The sequence below is a fragment of the Topomyia yanbarensis genome, chromosome 2 (genome assembly GCF_030247195.1).
Source record: "Topomyia yanbarensis strain Yona2022 chromosome 2, ASM3024719v1, whole genome shotgun sequence".
Classification (NCBI taxonomy): domain Eukaryota; kingdom Metazoa; phylum Arthropoda; class Insecta; order Diptera; family Culicidae; genus Topomyia; species Topomyia yanbarensis.
Window position 1 is genome coordinate 326,997,338 of NC_080671.1, and position 24,026 is coordinate 327,021,363.

A 24,026-nucleotide genomic window follows, 5' to 3' on the forward strand; every position below is an offset into this window, starting at 1 on the left:
TTTAAGTGCCTTGTTTGCAGTTTGGAGCCTAACCGAAGCCGCTGCGTGCCGAAAGGTCCCTTCTTCATTCGGGTCGTCATCTGCACTTCTCCAAGCTCGCACTGTTTTTTCAGAGCTTCTCTTAGCTCATCTACCGATGATATTTCATCCAGGTCCTTTCATAGGATGGTTGCCTCCGGGCTCAAGGATCTCGCTTTCACCGCTTTGCCCACAACTTTCTCGGTGAGCTGTTTATCACTAGATCTGTTTGACTTCGAATACTTTTTCAGTTCCAAGATCATCTCTCCGGTGCGGGTCTACCTGTTTTTCTTAACGTCTGAGCCCAGCTCCTTGAGTACTGGGTTTGTCCGCATTGCGCGCAGTACCCTCTCGTAGTATTCGTATCGTTAGCTTTAACTTTGTTGTTCGCTTTCCGTTTTGTGATGCCGACAAATTCTCATTTGGTGTTTTATCCACGTTGGTGGCTGCACTACGCCGGGAGCTTTTGTGTGTTTCTTGAAACCTCTTGGCCTCGTATCACCTGATGAAACTTTTAGCTTTTCGGTGTAGAGATAGACACGGTTTCCGTCCCCTTTTGTCTTTCGCCTCGTAAGTTTCCCTCACTTTCGGTAGTGTCAATGTTTGCCTTATTTTCATGGACAACTCCTTTCCGATTACCTCCGTTTTCCGCTTCAAGGTTCTCCATTCCCTGACGGCCTATCCGAGGTTTCCTTGTATATTCAGGACCAGTGTCTTGATGTTCTTTTGCACATTACTCCTTTTGTCAATAAAGTTATGCAGTTCATCCACCAGTTTTTTAGCTGCTGCTATACTCGGCAGGCTTGGCAGCTTCAACCAGGCTCTCCTCTCCTGCTTTAGCTGCTTCTTTTGACGCTGCGGCTGTTGGTGCTTTTGAGGCTGCTCCTGGTGTTGAAGCTACGGCTGCTGTTTCTCCTGGTCGTGCTGTTATTGCACTGGTTGGCTTTGCCCACGTGGTGACCTCATTAAACCACTTTTGCCGAAGGGATTCGCCGTGCCAACTTCATATGTGTAAGTTTCTTGCTCCATCTCCACTTGTTGTACATAGTCGCCTATCGTGATCCCATGATTATCTATACAAGCAGGGAGGTCATGCTAAGGGTTGACATGGGAAGTAGTGTTCAGGGCCAGATCGGCGTAAAATCGGGAATACTTCAACCGAACCTAGTACCACCAACTAAATGGTGACGAGTTTTGAACGTACCCGGAGACCTGTAAGGGATTTGTTTTGTTGGGACGGAGGCAGCCGTGGACTAACTTGCCATTTCAAGTCGTTGTGATCCTTACTCAGGAAATAGAACAGCACGCCTGTCAGATCAAGGTCGCCGTCCATCGTGATCCATGTCCTGTTCATTGACGTTCGCCATGGCCAGTATGCCATAATCAGGATGTTGCTGGCGACGATCCTGGTGTGCCGGCTTTTATTGCTAAGATCTTAGATTATATGTGTGTATGTATGTGTGTATGTGTCCAACAAATGTAATTCGGAGATAGCCGAACCGATTTTCTCAAACAAAATGTCAAATGAAAGGTACAACGTATCAATAGGCTGCTATTGAATTTTATTTAATTCCTACTTCCGGTTCCGAAGTTATGGGTTGAAGAGTAGGGTCGCAGTGTTTAGCTTTAATCGAAAACCAATCTCACGATTACATAACCTTTCTATTGAAAATTTAAGCGATTTTTTTCAATATTCCTTATATATTTGTTATTAGCTTAGGTATCTTTGATAACTTATCATTGTCTAAGACCTACATAGAGATAGGTTTAGATCAAATGGAATCTAGTAAATCAATAAATAAACAGTCGAGCAAGTGGAATGCAATTATGTGAGTAATAAGAAGCAATTTAATTTGATTGCTCAATTATTATTGATGGCTTTGGCCAAAATTTTAAATGAACTAAACCATCGAAATGTGTGAAATTGTGAATGTAGATCATAATCGGTCATTCGTAACATTCTTGCTTCGACAATTCCTTTTACTAATGTGTTTCAAATGTAATCGTTTTGCTTCTATAACGAAAATCGATTATATATTATACCAGCAGTTGTTTAAATTAAGTGAAATTATAGTTACACCCAGGCATTGTAATTCTCTCTCACTCACGCGAGAAGAAGCTTATCCGATGTCCAACTTTTCCGAGATAAGATGAGTCGCAAAATTCTCCGTCTCCACAAATAGCGTGAGAATGATTTTCCGGATAAAATTTATTTGACTTTTTCCTTCTCACCGGAGAAGGTGATAAAATTTTAATTTCGTGGAAATCAATAAAAACTTCAAAGAATACACTTAATTACAAAGAAAAGCGGCAAAGAAATATGATAGACTTGTTTTTTCGTGTTTTGGAATAACGATAGGAAAGCAGCGAGCGAAAAAAGGATACCGTGATAAACTCATTCACTCATTCTCCGGTTGTTTTATTTATCCGGAGAAATAACACGTTGTATTTACCCGGAGAAGTTGTGTGAGTGCCAGTAACTTTTCGTGTGAAAATGTGAGTTTTTATTGTCGCAGTAGCGAACTATCCGGGCGCATTTCCTCATATGAGCGATAAATGCAATGCCTGGTTACACCATTAGATGGTTGAGCATGAGCATGAGCATGAGCATGATGACCGCACAATTCGTAGTTGCTACTCCGTGAATGACCAGAACAAGCGAAATTGCACAGAGAATCAACAGATGGGGCCTGGGAGTAGCTATCCACCATCAATGTACAAGTCTCGAGAGTTCTATACTTTGAAATGTCAATAACGGCGCTGACCACGTCCTTACAGTCATCGGGGAAGGAAAGGAATGTTAGTATGGTAAACGTTGTTATGGAGACCGTGTATACCTCTGCATCTCCACGTTTGCCACGGGAAGGAGTTTTTGTTAGTGAGATGGGGTAAAGCGTTACACAAATCTGGATTCACCTTGATAAGTGATGCGATCTATGCAACTCTCAGCGATGTTATCATGTGTTTGTTGTTCTGGGCAGCCGGCTGCCGAGAATTTATGATAGATTTATCGTTTGTTGAATTAAGTCGGAAGTACTTGGTTTGTTAAAAATGCATCTTAAACTCCGGGCAACCGGTTGCCGGGAGTGTTGCCTATACTTGAATGAATCAATTTTTTCAGGTGGCATGCGAACGAATTTATTATTCCCTGTTTCTTCTTTCCTGCAAAACACGACGGTCTAAGAAAAATACATAAAGCCTAGATCAAGATTTCGTAGCATAACATTTATGGTTTATGGTTTATCATCATTGATACTACTATAAGTAATGAAACGACACCTATATATTGCTTTTTCTTCACGAACAATTGAATAAAATATCGACTTTCATGCAATCGATATTCGCGCCGGTTTTTATGCTAACGGTATAAAGCATGCACCACCCAAGTACTTAAAACGACCGACTTTGCATGTCCGTTATACAACCGATGACGCGCGTTTTTTACCTTAGCTACTAGAAATTGAGGCAACACCGAAGACAAAGAGAACGATAAGAATGCAATCTACTGATTGAAGCTAAAATAATCAGAATATGTGAAAAATGAAGTAGAGAATCATGTTCTTGTCTTTTCCCAAGACAATACTAATATTATAATTAATATTCAATATTATATGTTACATAATTCAGTGCGCATAAGCGCCATTGAAGAAACATGGAGTACTATAGGGGAACATGGGGAGACTCGACCAGGCCCTCAGCCAAACCCGCAGATATCTCCAAAAAAATTCAGTCCTTCAAAAGTCAATGTATTGTGCGTGTTCATGATTCTTTGCACAACCTTAAATTTCCCCCCTCAAAAGTATTGAGTATGGAAATTGATACAAATACCAACAAATCGGTACACCAGGTAATGCTGGACCACACGCCACTCAATGGTGGGCCTGGTTAGGGCCCCGTACACGAGGCGTTAGTAATGTCACTACTGAGTAGTAATGTCACTTTTAATGAACGTGTAAGGCGAGTAATGATGGAATTCCCATACAATTTCAGTAATGACCACTACTCAGCAATGACACTTTTTGCGCGTGTAAGGGCCCCTAATGCCTGTCTGAGAACAGCCCTCCAACCTGGTCGCACTGTATGTTTCACAACTCTAAGGAACCATGAAAGCACTTACACACGCATAGGCAGATGAAGAACCTACACAACTGAAAAATATACCGCACTATACAAGCTAATTCCGTTTGACACCATCACCAGTCATTTCCCTGTTGACGCAACACCGACAAAAGAATCGAAATGGTACAGGAATGCGATTCGACCCATACATTGCTTCACTAATCATTCATATACCCAACATGAATATAATAAAAAAAATCAAAATAAACTCATCCTCTTGGTACTCCGCTGCTCCTCGACCGCCGTCAACGACCGCATCCATGTGGACGCAACCATCGTATTAGTAGTGGTACTATCATCGCGTCGCATCACTTTATAATATTCACACAAGCACACACTCTGTATAATCAAAACGGTTCACTAAAAAACTTTTGTTTATTATTAAATTTAATCTCTTTTTTCACTACACCCGATTAGGAACCAATTATACGTCCATCAAAACTACAATTCCATATCAACATTTGAATAGGGCTAATAAGATTTGTAAACAAACTTTTGTTTTGCTGATTTCTCCTAATTTGTTATCATTTCAACACAGAAAACATTTGAAATTGATTCTACCAAGGATAAAGATGTTGATTCATGTGTATTTTTCATGAAATTCAACTCGGTAGCGGAATAATGAGCGAAATAAGTTTGTTTACAAAAGTCTCATTAGCCCTTTTGAAGAATTACTATTGAATTGTTTGTCTTCAGTCGCTATTTTGTTGGGCAAAATCACTCGTTAATCGCGTAAAATCGTTAAATATAATAGAGCACAAAAACCATGACCGGTAGGAAGCAGTGCAACCAGATCTCTCCAATGCCTGGTTACACCATTAGATGGTTAATGATTAACTCGTGCATTAATGACTCGACAAATCGATAATGTCTTGGTTCTAAATACGTAAAGTTCCCGTCATTGGCACGCAAAATTATTTTATTCAATTTTGTCCCATCGGGTTGGTATATGGTGGGAAAACAAAAGAATTCAAATCAATTTAGCCCGCATAGCAGTCTCCAAAAGATGAAAACATTGGGAGAAATTAATTATGCCATTAGTGAAAGGGGCAAATTACGCCGTACGAGTATGAAGATCGTAGAAGCTACGGCACGGACAGGGATTCAGGTAGGTAATTAACAAGAGAGCGATGAAAAACGGGAACTCATAAAGAAGGCGGTTTGGGAATGCTTTTTTTTGGAATTTCCTTCTTTGAATTCGTTCGGTCCGTACATGTTCCACTTACAGTAAATTGCGTCGGTGAAAGGACAGAAATAGTTTTTGCGGAAACGAGAGTTATATTTCCCCCATTAAGCGTTGTTTTGCCGGAAAATGTGGGGGAAAACTATTGAAACTGGATGACCATAGCGTTAAAAGGGATAATAGATGATATTAATATTCGTTGGTTGTTTTCTGCATACGTACGTACGTATTCAAAATTTGCAAGACCCGGAAGCTATGGGCCAATTTTTTATTTGCCATTTTGTGAGGTAGAGTGTTTGTAGACTGAATTTCTTCAAAATTATTGGTATCGCTTGGAAATATGAGGAAATACATTCAATAACAGCGACTGAATTCCGAACTAGTATGATTAAAATCAATTAAAGCGCTAGGTGCCATGCAGCAACTTTTTCGAAGACACCATAACTCTATAACGAAAGATATTAATTGATTCCACGCTTTTTTAATTTTCCGACCACAATGTACCGTTTTTTCTCTTGATCCCATATTGCTCGGTCAACTTTCAATGTAGAGACATGACACTCACTAAAATTTTCGAACAAAAATACGCTCAACAATATATATATTCGTGCAAGAATCTTTGACTGCTGGATCAATTGTTATCTCCAAACAATGGTCCCTAAATAGTATGGGTGGAAATGAGAGCCATCAGTCTGCAATCTACGAAGTACACCGTGCTTACTAGACTGCCCAGAAAAGTAATAAATTTTTGAAAACTCAATCGCCACACCCCTCAGTCGATTTCTAGTCCTACCATGAGTACTTGTACCAAATTTAATGTAAATCGGACAAGTCTAGCTACCGGACAAACGTGCCTGAAGTATGTATGAGATTCTTCGATAATTTGCATGGAGAAAACCCAATAGCTCGCATTTTCGCCGCTAGGTGACACTGTATGCATCGTATTACCACTGTAAGTGAAAATAAGAAAGATAATTTAATTGTCTATAACTTTGTCGAATACTACTAATCAATACGGCTTTGTTTAAAGAAGTTATTAAACTTTTAACGAAGTGATGTTAAAGTCAGTTTTGCATGGAGCCTAGTAGTGCATGGTTGTGTATCAGTACTCGATTCCCACGAACTACACATTTTGTGAAATAATGGTTAGATTTAGCTACATAGTATGTTCAGAAGAATTGTAGTACATAATACAAGTAATGTTTTAGGTAGAAACTTTTAGTTCCACCTGTGACCTATAGAGGGCGCCATGTAAATGTAAATTAAGCTTGACCCCGGACTGGAAAGATTCTTGGTGATCAATAAGACTAGCGTGGATTCCTGGTTACTAGCCTGGGAAATATTTTTCCTTCAACAGTATTGGTGGTCGTTCATTTCTAACCAGTACATTTTCGTCGTGGTTACTGCCACGTTTATCCTTCTTTAATACCCTTACGCGAAACGAGTGTGGGTTTCCTCATTGATGGTGATGGCTGTTAATTTTGAGATACTTGACGCAGCTTTTGCCGTCAATATTACCTGAACAGCAGCCACAAATTTGTAGCTCAGGTAATTGTATCGGAGACTATGGATATGGAAAGAAGTAATATGTGTAATGCTACTATCGCATAATATTTTGTACGTTCAGGGTCAGGTACGAGGTAATGCGTCGGTCCACCTAGCTTCTCACCACAAAAACATCATTTGAAATACGTGGAATTACTTCCTAGATTTATAATGAATTCCATCTTTTTCAGTGCAAGTAAGTGATATCAGTTCTTGAAGCATTGATTTTCTCGGCGGATCTTATGCATAGCGGCGTCACAAACACAACGTGCTACAAGTTACAGCGAAGATCCGTTGTTATCAGCCCCTTGGTGAATTTTAGGCTGGAAAAGGGGGACATTGACAAAATCGGGACTTGCCATATTCTGTATTTTAAGAAACCGAAGCTCTTAAAATATGCTTTTTAGTCCCTAGACAGCCTCATAACCAATCCTGATTATTTAATTTAAATTTCCCTTAAGGAGGTCTGCCAGCGCAAAATAAAACAAATTTTTTTTTTCGCGCTTTTCGGATCTCTAAGATAAGGAAAATATACTAAAGAAAGAATTTACTTGAATTCAACTTGAATCGTCTGCTAGATCCCATCAAACTACCAACTATCAATTTTCATATGAGGCTGATGAAATCGGGTGTTGGAACAGCTATGGATTTCGGACCTCCGAATAGCACAACTCGTGTTTGCTTTTGAGCAAGAGTTAGCTTTTAAGCTGTAAATATTTTTAATCCATTAGGTGTAAGTTCAATTTATAATAATTCAAAAAATCTTACATTTCTAGTCCAAATTTTCTGTGTCCACTGTCCAACGATTTTAACTAGGGTTTACAATTTTTATAAGTTTTATAATTGTTGTACGACGTCCTAGCTGTAAGAAATTTTAATCTGTTGTGTTCGTGTATAAGTAGGTATAATTAATCTGCATGACACTTAGCTCACTTTAGCTTGCGTGCATTGGCACTCCTGATAACTATAGTTCATTTTCTACTGCGTGTCGCCCGGGTAACCCTTTCGCGCCCCGACGCTGGTTGGTCGTCGTTCGGAACATCGGGTTAAAACGCTAATAAAATCGAGGGTAGACAAAATCGGGGGTTGATAAAATCGGATGCTGATAAAATCGGGTATTCACTGTATTATGTAAAATGACTGATTTCACCTGGGTTAATTCGTGCAACACTATCAGCACTGAATGCCTTGCATGGTAGAACTCGATAAAGGCGACTTCCGTCAGCAGAATCTTCACTTCCACCTTCAGCAAATGTTTCACGTCACGAATGTCTTATGTGTCTTATGCGAAAAAGCCGGAAATTTATAACCTCCGTATTTGACTGGAGCACCATTTCTTGCTTCTGCGACTCACCTATCTCGACAGATCACCACAGCTAGAATGAAAGTAACAGTTTCTTTTGTCTTTCCGACGAGTCACACAACATAAAAGGAGCTGTTTTTGTCACACTCATCTGAGTAGGTATCGAGACTGGTGTCTGGGGGTTTGAAATAGCAATCCACCTCAATATTCTCTCATTAATTTGTTCAAACCAAACAAGATACAAATTTGTTAAGGCTCACCGAAACACGTTTTTTTTGCTTTAATTTATTTTTGAAAAAAATCGGGGGGTCTTTTAGCCCCCTAACCCCCCTCTGTTTACGTGCCTGAAGTCTGTCGAGTGTAGTCATTATGAGATGTTCTCATTAGCCATTTCATAATTATTACACTTGACAGTCTCTAAATGATTATTCAACATTTAACCATTCTGTTTGCGTGTCAACTTGCTCCAGAATACCTTATAATTGGTCCAGTAATTGATTCAATATTTGTCAAATATATCTATAAAGACACGAGATTTAATAGCAAATTTACTGCGTTGCAATAATTCCATGTTCACCTACAATAGGATGCGTGATATGCAATTTGTTTTTTTTTACTTGCTACAAATCTATATGAACCGGATAGCCATTCATCGGCAACTCCCCCTCCAGTAAAACCTGGCCGGAATTTTGGGTGGTTTCCGCCTGAATTCTGACTCGAATGACACATCCGATTGTGACTCGGAAGGCTACCGGAATTCCGGATCCAATTCCAGCTGGGTCGGTCATCTCAGCTACGGAATTTTCAATCAGCTAAACTAGCGGGAGCTTCGGGACGAAAGAAGAGCAAAACAATGTTTCTACAATGGGTATGAGGCATCTCGTCTCGAGCTAGTTAAACTCTTATTGATCGGATTTTTCGGCAAAGTTTTCTCGCTCGAAGGATGAACAATTTTGTACGAGACAGAACAAGCGAATGCATCAATACAAAAGGGGAAACTCCTATTTTCCTAGCAATAAAAATCTGCATAACGTTATAACCGGCAACATTGAACGTGTACATTGCGTTACTCTTTATCTGCGAGAAGATATTGTTTTTTCTCCAGGATTGCTTGTGAAATTACGAATAGAAAATAGATAAATTGTATAAAATATTGACCGCTGATTGTTGACTGTGCAAGTATGCACTTGGGTACCCGCCTTGTTTGGATTGCGGACAGAATGAAACAACTTTATCCTGTTTTATTTTCTTGAAGGAGTTCTTTGATGTAGACTAGAATGGTTGCGTATTGGAAATTTTAATCTATCCAAACATAATATTTAACGTGTAATTTTCAATCCGAACCGGTCTACAAATAATTGACAATTGATGGTTAATGAAATCTAATTAAATGATTTCCTACTCTAATGTAGAACCACTCTAGCGTGATATCGAGGTTAACGGAATAAGAAAGCCGTTCAGTCGCTGGGACAATGGGTAAACTTTGTGTGGATATGCACATTCGCCAAGATGTGCAGGTATGCAAAGATGGGTCGTTCATTGCATCATCGGGTGGCACCCCTTCGAATAAATAGCTGAATAATTTTACATGAAAGCAAAGAATAAATAGCAATTTCTCTTTGTGACCGGATAATCGGACTGGCTCAAGCATCAATGATGAGAGAAGGGGGATAAAGAGCTGTTGCGCAGTAAAATAGATGCAAATTTGCGTAGTCGTCCGCATTGTGTGCATCCATGCTAGACCTAGACCAGCAAGCATTACGGAAGATGCAAATTCGGTTAAGTTCTTCTTTTGCATATTTCTCTGGGGCAGTGTGTGCTATGCAACTTAGGAAGAATATGAGAGAAAGGCTTTAACCGGATGGGCCAGAATAGACTTTTTTTTCTTTCGATAGACTAGTCAGGGTTGAAATTGTTACCAATGAAAAAGCAGGACAACAATTGCATTGTGAATCTAACCAGAGGATGCAATATGTATAGCGAATACGTTTTTCAAACTTATTCAAAAGGTTATATCTGAAAATAAGCACCTCCCTTTGTTTACTTCCACTTCCGTTTAAAGTTCTGTCGCTTTCACGTCTCTCCCTAACTATTTGCATAATATGTTAATCTAGGGTGACCATACGTCCTGGTTTCCCAGGACATGTCCTGGTTTTGCATTGTCTGTCCTGGTGTCCTGGGAAGTAGAGGAAAATGCTTGATTTGTCCTGGTTTTTCTCCTGTAAGCCTAATATATTTCGTGAGAATGCGAGTGACCTATTCCTTCATATCTGAACTTTCAATTCAAAGCAAAACGCGTGACCAAATCTCAAATCACGCTGTGCACGTATGAAGGACAGACTCCTGCGTGTCCTACGTTGTTATACAAGAAGACACACTACGAGAAACCATGTACACAAACCTCTAACGAAGCAATATCAACTGCAAGCATACCCATCACACAGCCCTTCACCAACATCAACTAAATCACAAACCACCAGAGTTGCAGCTCTGGCAACGTACAGAACGTACGCACAGCGTGAACGATCATTGTGGAGTGCCTACTACTTCCCAAACAACTGCCAGCACCACCGATATTAAAGTAAATAACAAAGAACACAGATACGCGATCGTGACCAGTGACCCGGCCCCACTAGCAACTCAAACCAGGTAATCGTGAAAGCCCATACAACATTAACAGCGAGAATAGCGTGAACGAAAACGAGGGAAACGAACCAAACATTTCTTTCATCGCGACGTGCATGAATTGAATTTTGTTTTCTTTCAAATTCACGCAGGGATGTCAATTTTTTCAAGCTCGGGCTCAAACTGATATTATTTACACCAAGCTATCCGCCAGTTTTCATATAATCGATTAAACGGAGATATTTGTGGTAACAACGGTAGGTTTTGCAGCTCTCAAGTCGAGAGATAAAGGTTGTCAATGGAGATTGCCAGGCATAGCGCAGGGACTTGGGATCATTGATGTTTCTGATTTACGTCCATGTCGTGTTTTTAGTACTGGAAACTCCTCGCCGGTACTGCATAGACCATCTCAGCATTAAACGTTTGTTTATGATGGTGTAGCAAGAACTGCCACTGTGGAATTCCGATGAAAGATTTTCTGGCAGAGCTCTTCCTCCCAGACTCCCATAACTTTTTTACTGTGCAAGCTCTGCCTGCCAGACCCCATAACTTTTTAACTGCCACATGCGGAAAAGGCAATGTCGATTGAGAGGTAACGGGGGGAATCAGTACCCTTTCGACTGTCCTGGTTTTTTACTCGTCTGATATGGTCACCCTATGTTAATCGAGATTATGGTCTTTCGATATCTACTGCCTTACTGGAAAATTATTGGAATTATCTACTGCCTTATTGGAAATTGCGATGTCACTGTTATAATGAAAGGGGAAATTCAACAAAAAGATTGTCGCTTTAGTACATTGGATCATTAGAGTGATTTTTCTAGTAATTTGACAATCAAGCAGAATTAAGCAAATGCGTACCAGAACGTACAGACAAAACCAACTTGGTAATGGCGATTTCGCTTGAACCCGAAACTGAGTCAGGTTCTAACCCCAACCGCTGTCAGTTCATACATTTTGACAGCAGTTGGGATTAGAAACTGACTCAGTTTCGCTTCAAACAAAAACCACATAAGAATCACTGACATTAAGGCTCAACTGAGAAAGCCTTTAAAAGCGTTCATCTTTGAAAACGGAAAAAAAATATTTTTTTTTTCATTACCGTATTGACTTGCTAAGCTTCAGAAACAGATCTCCAATGCGTGTAAAAACCATAATCTTTTCGTACGTTTTTTTCAACAATTACAATGATCACACAATACAAATTTAAAAAAATTATATACAAGGTATACAGCATTGAATTAATATGTTTAACATAATATTATAAGCTAAGTCAATCTCCTAAATCTATTTTTGAAAATATCACTAGAAACATAAAAATCGAAATAGTCATACACATTATTGAAAACATTACATATCGCCCTTGTGGGTTCGTTCTGACCGTACTCGGTGCACTGAAAGTCGAGTCTTAAAAAGATACGTGATCTAAGGTTTCTGGGGGGTACGTTGATGTAGATTTGTGAAAGAATATCTGGGGCATCCATTTGTCCAGTCAATATTTTCCCAACAAATACCGCTCTGAATGTATTTCGCCTTTTTGCCATAGTTTCCATATCGAGCAGACGACAGCGATCGATGCATGGTGGTAGCTCTGTTGGGTTACGCCACGGCAAAGTTCTAAGAGTAAAGCGAAGGAATCTTGCTTGTACTGCTTCTAATTTGTTAGTCCAAATGCTCGTATAAGGACACCAAATGGCTGCGGAAGCTTCCACGACAGATCGAACAGGTGAAAAATACAATGTCCGCAGACAATACGGATCAGTAGACTCGTTGGCGATTCTTATTATGAAGCCAAGGTTTCTATTTGCCTGTGCTATTACGTAAGATTAATGGTTTCTGAATGTCAGTTGTGAGTCCAGGAGTACACCAAGGTCTCTGATAACTGACACTCTCTCTAGAGATTAGCCGGCGATGTTGTAGCTCCAGGGAATTGGATGTTTTCTGCACGTTAAAGATATTATAGAGCATTTGGACTCACTGAGAGCCAACAAGTTGCGAATACACCAATAACAGAAAGCATCTAGATATCGCTGAAGTTCGATACAGTCTTCTATTGACCGCACAATGAGAAAGAGTTTGAGGTCATCAGCGTATATAGGTTTGCACCCTGGGGGTATAACATAGCAAACGCCATTAAAGAATAAAGAAAAAAGCAACAGTCCAAGGATGCTCCCTTGAGGTACACCGGAAAAGTTGATGAAGCTATATGACACGTTACTTCCTAATTTCACAGACAGAGAACAATCGACAAGATATGATTTAAGCCACCCTGTAAACATGGATGGAGCACTAGAGTGCCCAGAAAAATTATGAATTTTTGAAAACTCGATCAGCCCACCTCTGAGTCGATTCCTAGTCATACCATACTTGCTCCAAATTTGAAGCAAATCGGACAAGTCCAGCTACCGGACCAACGTGCCTGAAGTTTGTATGGGATTTTTCAACAATTTATATGGATAAAACCCACTAACTCACATTTTTGCCGCTAGGTGACACTATATGCATCATACTATCACTGTAAGTGAAAATAAGAAAGATAATTAAATTTCCTACAACTTTGTAGAAGACTGCTAGTCAATCCGGCTTTGGTAAAAGAAGTTATTAAACTTTTAACGAAATGATGTCTGAGTCAGTTTTGCATGGGGCCTAGCAGTGCATGGTTGTGGATCGGTACTCGATTACCACCAACTATACAATTTTGTGAGATAATGGTTAGATTTAGCTGAATAGTATGTTCACAAGAATTGTAGTACATAATACGAGTTATGTTTTTGTTAGATAATTTTAGTTCTACTTGTAACCGCATAGAGGGCGCTAACACTAATTTTCATAGGAGTGAGATAGAATATCAAGATGTTCGGAAGAATTATTTAGAAATGCTTGTTCTACAACTTTGTGGAAGACACCTAATCTCTATCTCTTTCCGTTGAAAAGTTAGTGTTGGCGCTATCTATGTGGTAAAATGTGGAACTAAAATTTTCTAACCAAAACATGACTCGTATTACTTACTATAAATCTTCCGAACATACTATTGACCTAAACCTAACCATTATTTCACAAAAATGTTTAGTTCGTGCAAATCAAGTACTGATCCACAATCATACACTGCTAGGCCCCATGCAAAACTGACTCAGACATCACTTCGTTAAAAATTTAATAACTTCTTTTACCAAATCCGTATTGACTAGCAGTCTTCGAAAAAATTGTAGGCAATTTAATTATCTTTCTTATTTTCACTTGCAGTGATAATACGATGCATATAGTGCCACCTAGCGGCGAAAATGCGAGTTAGAAGGTTTTCTCCATGTAAATTATCGAAAAATCCCATACAAACTTCAGGCACGTTGATGCGGTAGCTAGGCTTGTCCGATTTGCTTCAAATTTGGAGCAAGTACTCCTGGTGGGACTAGGAATCGACTCAGGCATGGGTCGATAGGGGTCATTTTTTCTGTCACTCTAATGGAGCACCCAGCCGCTCGATCTTTGCCAGAAAAGGAGAGTGGTCTACACGATCAAAAGTAGCTTTAAGATCAGTGTATATAGTATCCACTTGTGATCCATATACAACAAAGTTAACAGTTATATGGCTGGTTTTGTAATGTGTGAAGATGCAATGCAATCAGTACAATTAATCCCATAAAGGAAATGATTTAAAAACATTAAAATTTATGATATGCAATCCATTTATATTTTCCACTGGTACTATGGAGCACGACAATCTGAAAAAAATGATTACAGCATGGTCCATGCCATTATTTGTTGTTCTGATATTTTAAAATTCTCTTGGTCTTGGTAAAGTCTCTCCACGCCTTGGGCAAGTCTCCCCGCGGTAGGGAGACTTGACCAAAAAAACGATAACAGAAAAACTTTTATAACTTTTGAAAAAATAAACTAACAATTCTGAAAAAAATCATGAATACGTACAATACTTTTGCACATTACATTTCAACGAGCTGAAGAATTGAAAACTTTTTTAGAGATATACGTAGGTTTAACTGAATAACTGATCAAGTCTTCCCATGTTCCCCTACATACTGTAAAAAATATTCAAATGTGCGGCTCGTATTTTTTGTCCCAAACTATAAAACCTGAAAGCCGAATTTGAATTCTTAAATTTACTTCGCCCCTCCCGTGGAACATCTTTCAGTTCCTGCATATATGGGATCAAAATCCGTCGTAGATGGCCAATGTAGTCAAAATAACTTTGGTGCGTCATAGTAATATCATCTCTGTTGTGCAATCTTATAACAAGCGCCAGAAAATCGATTTTTAAAGTCTCGGCAAACTTATGATTACGGTGTAAAAGCCAACTGTCAAAATTCGCTTTGAAATTAAATTTCGGACAAACCGTTATCGGCCGAACACAGTCCACAGCAGTTAATTAAAGAGAACACTTCTCTCTTTTGTTTACTTTTGCTTACTACCAACATCTCTGACTGGCTTCCTTTTTTATTGATTCGGCATGTCATCTTTCCTTTTTTACTATATCTTAAATAATATTCATACTAACACTCATTAACACAATAAATAGCATATTCTCACTCACAATCTCTCTCATACAAGAACAGACGCGAATATGTCACGCGGTTATAAAATCGAACTTTTCCACGCGAAGTTACATACACGCTAGCCGACGCGACTTACATGTTAACATACAAATGCTTGAGCTTCGTCCACGCACAGCTACGCCCGCGATCTCGCAAACATGAAAACACTTCCCGCTTGAGACAGGGTTTACACAAATCGATATATAACATTCATTTAGTTTTAGCACTAAAAACTTGTAAACCCTGTCTCAAGCGGGAACCTACAAACGTGTTCGCGCTATTATTATCGGTTACATCCGGAAGTCCCTACCCTCGACCCTAGTAGCATAGGCCGAATGCCTTCAGGTGGACCAAACGCTCATATTCTCTAAACAACATGTTCCCCGGAGCCGTGACCGGGAACCATAATGTTATGGGACCAACTCTCTTCCAGCATTTGAACCGTGCACTGAAAAAAAAAATATAAACACGGGAATATGCGGTTTTACAATCCAATTTATACACGCGAAGTTACATACACGCTAGCATACGAGACAAAAACGTATAATACAAACGCTTGAGCCCTTCGCGATCATTTACGCAATCTACACCCGCAATATCGCAAACATGATAACGCCCGGCAGTGGCGGCGCTAGGCTTTTTGCCGCTCGGGGCTAAGAGTTAAATTTGCCGCCCCCTTACATAGTTCTGACTAACCAAACTATCTCATTACACTGAAACCTCCATTTACGAACTCTTTTTTTACGTAATATTCAATTTACGTAACTTTTTTTACGAACCAAATTCGAAATAACGAACTCTTTTTGGAAAGTTTGAGTTCGTACATTACAGCATGAAGTTATGTACTTATATATTCTTAATTAATTGTTGCTAATATAATTTGGGTATCTTCGGAATGGGTTTGACGAGTGCATGACGGAAATCGATGTCTTGAACCATTTTGGAATCCAAGATGGCGACTTCCGGTTTAGTTAAATTCTATATAACCACAACAATATGGGTATTTTCGGAATAGGGTTGACGAGTGAATGACGGAAATCGATGTCTCGAGCCGTTTTGGAATCCAATATGGCGACTTCCGGTTTAGATAAATTATCTACACTATCAACAATATGGGTATTTTCGGAATGGGTTTGACGAGTGCATGACGGAAATCGATGTCTTGAGCCGTTTTGGAATCCAATATGGCGACTTCCGGTTGAGATGAATTTTCTATAACCTCAACAATATGGGTATTTTCGGAATGGGGTTGACGAGTGACTGACGGAAATCGATGTCTTGAGCCATTTTGGAATCCAAGATTGCGACTTCCGGTTTAGATAAATTTTCTATAAGCTCAACAATATGGGTATTTTCGGAATGGGGTTGACGAGTGCATAACGGAAATCGATGTCTTGAACCATTTTGGATTCCAAGAAGGCGACTTCTGGTTTAGATAAATTTTCTATAACCTCAACAATATGGGTATTTTCGGGATAGGGTTGACGAGCGCATGACGGAAATAGAACCCATACTGTTCGTTATCAAGAATATTGCTCGACCGGCAATCGTCATATTGAACTTGGAAAAGGTTCCAATTGTCCATTTTTAGCATCTACTTGGCAAGCCCATTCCAAAAATACCCATATTATTAGGGTTATCGAGAATATTGCTCAACCGGAAGTCGCCATCTTGTATTTCAAAACGGTTCCAATTGTCCATTTTCAGCATCTACTTGTCAAGCCCGTTCCAAAAATACCCATATTGTTAGGGTTATCCAGAATATTGCTCAACCAACGAATATTAATAAGAATGTGAAGCAAACTTTTTTTTACGAACTAAATCCCAAATAACGAACACTTTTTTTACGAACTAATTCAGTTTACGAACCCCCGGTTTGGTTCGCAAATGGAGGTTTCAGTGTAATAGAGTTTCCCGCGGTGGTGCATATATTGCACCTAAAACGATTTTTTATTTAACTTTCAATAATGAAATGAAATCTTTTATCCATTTGGAATCAACAGAATAAAACGTATTCAAACTTTACCAAGTAGTTTTGCGGCAGCGTTGCGTATTAATCACGGTGAGCAAAGTGAGGTTACAACTCTTTTCACAAGGTTGCACTTAAACCGTTATGTGTCCGACAGCGAACTCCTTTGCAGATTTTAATTCATGAAACTCCAGTACTCTTTCCCAAACTGGAAATTGTAACTTAGTGACATCTTAGAGTAATATCAAGCATTGGTTTTGTGGGACAAAGCTAATGAAACAATGATCGGGGTTTGAGGAAGGGAATTTTGGATTTATTTAATCCGTAACAGCCGGGCAGGGTACCCGAGTACCCCCGAAACCGAAATACTTATACTATGGCATTTTTGACGTAGGACTACGTCTTTGTTTTCGATATAGGGGTGCACGTTGCAAATTCTACAAAAATGGTATATAACGAAAAGTGGTCCAATTTTAAACGCATATAATTCAGCCATCTCACGATAAATTTTCAATTTTTTTGCGCATGTCGCCCCGAAATACTTCTAAGAATAGATTCCGATAGATAACCGCAAAGATTCTTGATATCATGGCATTAAAAATTTAAATAATGAGCAACCTAGTCAAAATATCGCGCATTTACACACAGAAGATAGCGCTTCCCTAGTCCAGCACGACAGATTTGTGTACCTAGCGCGCTGCGCTTCTATGAATGACGTCATCATCGACTATTTAAACGGACGGATTACGCCAGAGCAGCTCAGTTGCCTATTGAGCGGAAGACGAAGCAGGTTACTGCGTTGTGTGTTTTAACAGCCAGTGCAGCTGAGTTAGAAGTCCGTTACACTGCCTGTGGAAGTACGCTACCCAGTAAATGCGACTGTGCTTGCGTTCAAACACTTTGTTACTATCTTTTGTGTTTTGCTCGTTTCCAGCACACTTTTACGTATAATTATTCGTACACAAAATAGTTTGTACATGCAAGCTCCATTTGCAAACACGGTTAACATAGTGTCGTGGTATTAGTTGTCTCTTTCGCTCTACCCATCATCTTATTTATTTATTAACAGATTAAGGCCGAAGTGGCCTGTGCCGTATACAAAAGATTCCTCCATTCCACTCGGTCCATGGCCGCGCGTCGCCAGCCACGCAGTCTGCGAAGGGTCCGCAAATCGTCTTCCACCTGGTCGATCCATCGTGCTCGCTGCACGCCACGTCTTCTTGTACCGGTCGGATTGCAATTGAGAACCGTTTTCACCGGGCTATTGTCCGACATTCTGGCTACGTGCCCGGCCCACCGTAGTCGTCCGATTTTCGCGGTATGACAGATGGGCGGCTCCCCCAACAGCTGATGCAACTCATGGTGAACAGCCCCACAATGGTAAACACCTAAAAAAATGCGCAACCAACAATTCTAAGGTTGACCTGAAAGAACTCGCCACTAGCGAATTTGCAAACGCAGCGGCTTGAGTCGCGGTGCACCTAGCACAACAAACGTGAGTCACTGTGTTGCTCGAAGAATTAATGATTGTTTATAGGTATCCGCGGTAAATAATCGATTTCCAATGACACCGGCTGCAGGTGTTTATACGATTGTATAGAATTTGGCTGTGCCAATATTAATTAACGTAATTATTTACATAGGCGTGGCGTTTTTATGATTGTGAGCGCATCGATACAAATGCATAATTATGTTCGGGAAATAGAGCGTTCAACTACTTACGAATAGCTTTAGTTAGAACAAGAGAACACGAGGTTCTAGCGAGAACCGAAGGCTCACTAACACTAAACCAATTAGGAAGTACTCACGTTCGGGGAACCTTCGTAAAATAATAGAAGACAGCAAGAGTTACTTTAAGATAGAGGAGAATAGGAATACATTAACATAAAAATTACATACGAAGGAGAAAGATAGAAAGCGATGCGACACTAATACAAATATAATGTCAATCGCATGCTGAACAGGGATAGATAGTCAATAATTGAAATTTTGCTGAAGTAAGCAAGAAATTTACTATATAAACTTCAGAAGATTTAGAATCGAGGCTATTTTTCTTTTTCTCCCTTTTTCAATTAACTCGATCAAGGCTGGGCCCCATGTACTGTGCGTACCTCTGGCTGCCAACAACCGAGATCGATTTTAAGTTTCGAATAGTTAGGCGCGAAAAGAATCGCGAGTTAGGGCAGTTTAGAATAGTTTAAAAAAAAAAACGTGTAACCAAGTAGGAATAATATACATTTGCTGAATTTTTCAAGAGACCAATTTGTGTTTTCGTTCTTGTTTTCCGCGAGTGCGTGAGTTGCTCGAAATCGTCGGGAAGTATACACGGTGCTTGTGTGGTATTTTAGGAAATACGGAACAGTGAACGCCGCATATCATGCGGAACGCCTTTTGTAACATTAGGAAATATCGGCAACAAGTTTCGGTGCTTGTGGCGCCGCATGTGGTGACAGCGGAAACTTAAAGCCGCAAAAGTGAAAGGCTAGGAAACGCCGTGTTAATACTGAATGTGAAGAAAAAAAATGCGTAAATTGTCTGCGGAATTTGATGGTGAAAACTGAAGAAAAATAACAAACCACGAAAAATACGATAGCTTAAATGTGGAAAAAGACAAACACTCAGCATATCTGATCGATTCAGTGAAAGTTTCTTTGTTCACAAAACTTTGACAGAGTGCGTCAACGATCTCTACAAATACATATGCGCTTGCTACGAGTTTAAGGATCTAGATCATCTCGACAGGAACTAACGAGTAGATCAACAATGCAGCTCAGGTAAGTGAGAAAAAGAAATTTTCTTTTATACTACGCAGGGACAATATAAAAAGATCAACTTTATTGAGCGTTTACGCCGCGATAGTAGGATCATAGGAACTACATCTGGCTATTTTCGTTTTTTTCGAAGAAACGGTTCATTTTGTACATTGCATTACTTAAAATTAATTAATTAATTAATCCACCACACACGGTGAATATACTCGACAATGTATGATGACATATAGTGACGACCATAACACGACGAACGAGAAGTAAATGAAACCTTACACCATGAAGCGAGAACGGACTAGCAGAATAAGCATTTTACGTTAGCAAGCAGCCATGTACTGAAACAGCTGGTACCGACGAAGAGACCGAGACTGTGGTTGATGACGAAATAATTAAATAGCGGGAGAAGATATATCAACAATCGTGACGCAATCGGTGGGTGCAAGGAACTGAACGCGCTGAGGCGATACGATTGCAATTAAAACACATTTCATCTTTTTCTTTTTTTTCCTCAAACGTTCGTTTCTCATGGAAAGTGAAAAAAAACGAAGACGATTGGATAAATAAAACAAATTACCTTAAACTGTTATTGAACAAATAATGAGGGCTGGAAGAATATTGAAAGCATTAGTGAACATACAATTCACATCGGAAACTGTACTTATTAATACTAGCGTAGCTAACACCAAAGAGGTTGTTGAACTACTACGCAGGGAAAAAAATATTGAAATAATCAAAGAGCTGGGTGAAATAGTCCAAGTAAAACTACACGAAGAACTAATACTCATTCAAACCCCACATACTCCCATTAAAGCGACAGCGAACCAGCTAAAATTCTACGTAAGAACCTTTCTCCCAACAATATGCGGAAATCTCATAATGAACACTAGAAACGGTGTAATGACACACCACGAAGCAATGAAAAAACAGCTAGGAGGCCAAATCATTGGATGCACATACTAATCCCTAAATGTCTAGGCTAGATGAAATCAGTGAATACATCTTACGCGAATACGAGAATTTAAACAAAAACAAAGGAAGAGCCAGAACGCTCCAAGGAATCCTCACAAAAAAACAATTGCTTAAGGAAGCCTTCGAAGAGTTCGAAGCAGTATTAAGTAAATACGAAAACAGAGTCGAAGTTAGTGTTTGGAATGAACTAACCGACAAATTAGACATAGTACAGAAAAAATACGACCAGTCAATAAAAATCCTTGATAGGACAATAATACTCGAAAAGAAGTTAGACATAAAAGGAGTTATACCCAAACAAATACGCTTATCAGAAGCAAAAATAACCAAACAAAGAAGCTTATCAGACAGTGGATGTGAAATAAAAAGCAACACCGTGCAGCGTAATGCACAAGAGGCGGAATACCGCTTCCCTAAAACAGAGGCTATTCAGTGTATCCCTGAGTTTAACGGGTCTCGGGATGAATTAGACGCGTTTTTATACCACGTCGATCACTTTGCCGAACAAATACCAGCAGACGAACCGCATACAGATCTAGTCTATGTGGTACTACTGAAATTGAAAGGAAAAGCGGCAGCAGCAATCGCTAAAATCAAAGGCGACACTTGGAATGAAACAAAGACGAACTTGATTAAAGAATTTGGGGATAATGTATCCATAGAAGGTATAATTACCAAAATAGAAACCCTAAGGCAAAAACCACAGGAAACATTTAAAGAGTACAAAAAACGAGTGATGGAAATAAATACCCACCTCGAATATTATGACGAAGGACCAGGGGAAGTAGACAGGGCTATGACAAAAAGCTTGAGGCTACACTGCATATGCGGTTTGTATAATAAAGAACTTAAGCAAATAGCCCAGAGTCAACGTGAAATGCCGCTAGTCGAGTTACTGAACTACTTAGAGGAAAGACATGCAGAATGCGAGCATTTGACGGAAATAGGTAATAGACTGGAATCATTGGAATTAGTACAAAATTCAAGCAAATTCAAAGGAAGATGGGCGACAGACGGGGGGTTCAACAATCCACCAAGACAGTTTAGGAACGACGACCATAGACCTCGACGCGAGGATAACCAAAACGAGCGTAGTAGATGCAGCCACCAAGAACAAACAACAATAGAAGCTACCAACAAAATAGACAAGGAGAGAGTGGGCGCCCAGGAGGTAGTTACAACTACCAAACGAATAACAACAACCAGAGGAGCATGCGCCCAGACGGAAACAATAGGACCGATTGGAGGCAAAATGAACCGGGCCCAAGACCATGGAGGGAAACGCAGCAAACAGGCTGGAGGCAAAATGAATCTGGCCCGAGACCATGGAGAGAAGCACAACAAGCAGGTTGGAGGCAAAACGAGCCTGGGCAAAACCAGTGGAGGGAGCAGCAACCCCCCTGGAAACAGAATGACTCAAACCCTAGACAATGGAGGGAACAACCAGACTGGAAAAGAGGCGAGTCACCATACAAGCAGGAGCATAGAAGAGATGAAAACCAAAGAAAAAACTGAACGATGGGGAGTTCGGGCAGACAGATGGCAGGACCCCCTACAATAACAGGCCAGAAGATAAACCGTTTAAACAACCCCGACAAGTATGCGTAAATTGCGGTACATACAGTAAAACAAGCACAAATAAGAATTTAAGAAATTATAATACAACTAGACAACGACTGAGTACTAAGTCGCTCAATATACGATATAATGGCCACGGACGGCCCACCACATTGCAAGAAAACACGAGTAATCAATTCCAAGGAACCATGCCTCCATATGAAAAATTGGACATAGAATGTACCAGAAATCATCAATTACTAGTAAATATCGCCTCAATAGAAAGGCCTGACATTAGGATTAAATATATGCTTGATACAGGAGCGTTTCTTAATGTAATAAGATGGGATACGGTCGCGAAAATTGGAGCCAGATTTATTAACTATCGGGATAAGTTATACATTACAGGTTTTAATCTGACACAATCAGAAACTATTGGATCAGTAGAAACCACATTAATAATTGGGAACTCGAAGTATCCAATAAAATTTTATATTGTAAAGGATTTGTGCGTCCCGGGAATTATAGGAGCGAAATTTCTTAAGGAATGTACAATTTTTATATCTCAGCAATTGAACTACATTGCCCTCCGTAAATCGAATAGGAGCGACAATGAGCCAAATGGAGATAAAATACAAAGTCCTGATACTTTTGCGTCAAGAGAGGAAAATATTCCCAACTACGCGGATGACATGAATTCAACTAAAAACATTGAAGAAGTACGTAACAAGATCCCCGGAGGAAGGGATGGGATGAATAATAGATATCAAAATAAAATAGCAAGGGATGATGAAATGCCCTCAAACATGACGCGAAAATGCGAAATTCTGGCTGAGAAGGCATGCCAGACAGAGGCAATTACAAAATACACTGATGATAAGACACAGTATGATAACGAAGAAATGAATCATATAACAGATATGACCAAACTAATAGAAAACAGAAATAACAATAAAACGTCAAGGAAAAGTTTTATTGAATCAGACACATCTCACAGAAGAAAATGCATGACTAGCATGATCCCGGAATGCGGATCAGAATATAGGATAGATTTTAATGATTATGGTACAAACAAGAAAGATTACTATAAAAAGAATTACACGAATGAGTCCAACGAAAAAAATTACATGGATTCCTACTATGGAGAACAGGTTTTAGAAAACTTGGATGACAACCAGGACAAAACTTGGTTGACAATAAAAAGTACGATCAGTTACGTGGTAATGAACGAACTGAAAAATTATTAGAGAACCTTAATTTGGATCATTTGAAAAGAAACAATTTCCAAGCCATGGAATCAATTATGGCGGAATATAGTGATGTGTTTTACCAAAAGGGAGACCATCTAACAACTACAGACGCGGCTGTCCATGAAATAGAGACGACGTCGAACGTACCAATAAATAAAAGACAATATAGATTT

The 24,026-nt window shown here is 39.6% G+C and overlaps 1 protein-coding gene across 4 annotated transcripts in view; it reads right to left on the reverse strand.

Moving 5' to 3' along the window:
- The window catches only part of LOC131683828 (ras-specific guanine nucleotide-releasing factor 2-like), a 542,029-nt gene that overhangs the window by 116,038 nt on the left and 401,965 nt on the right, over positions 1-24,026 (reverse strand). The window lies entirely within an intron of this gene.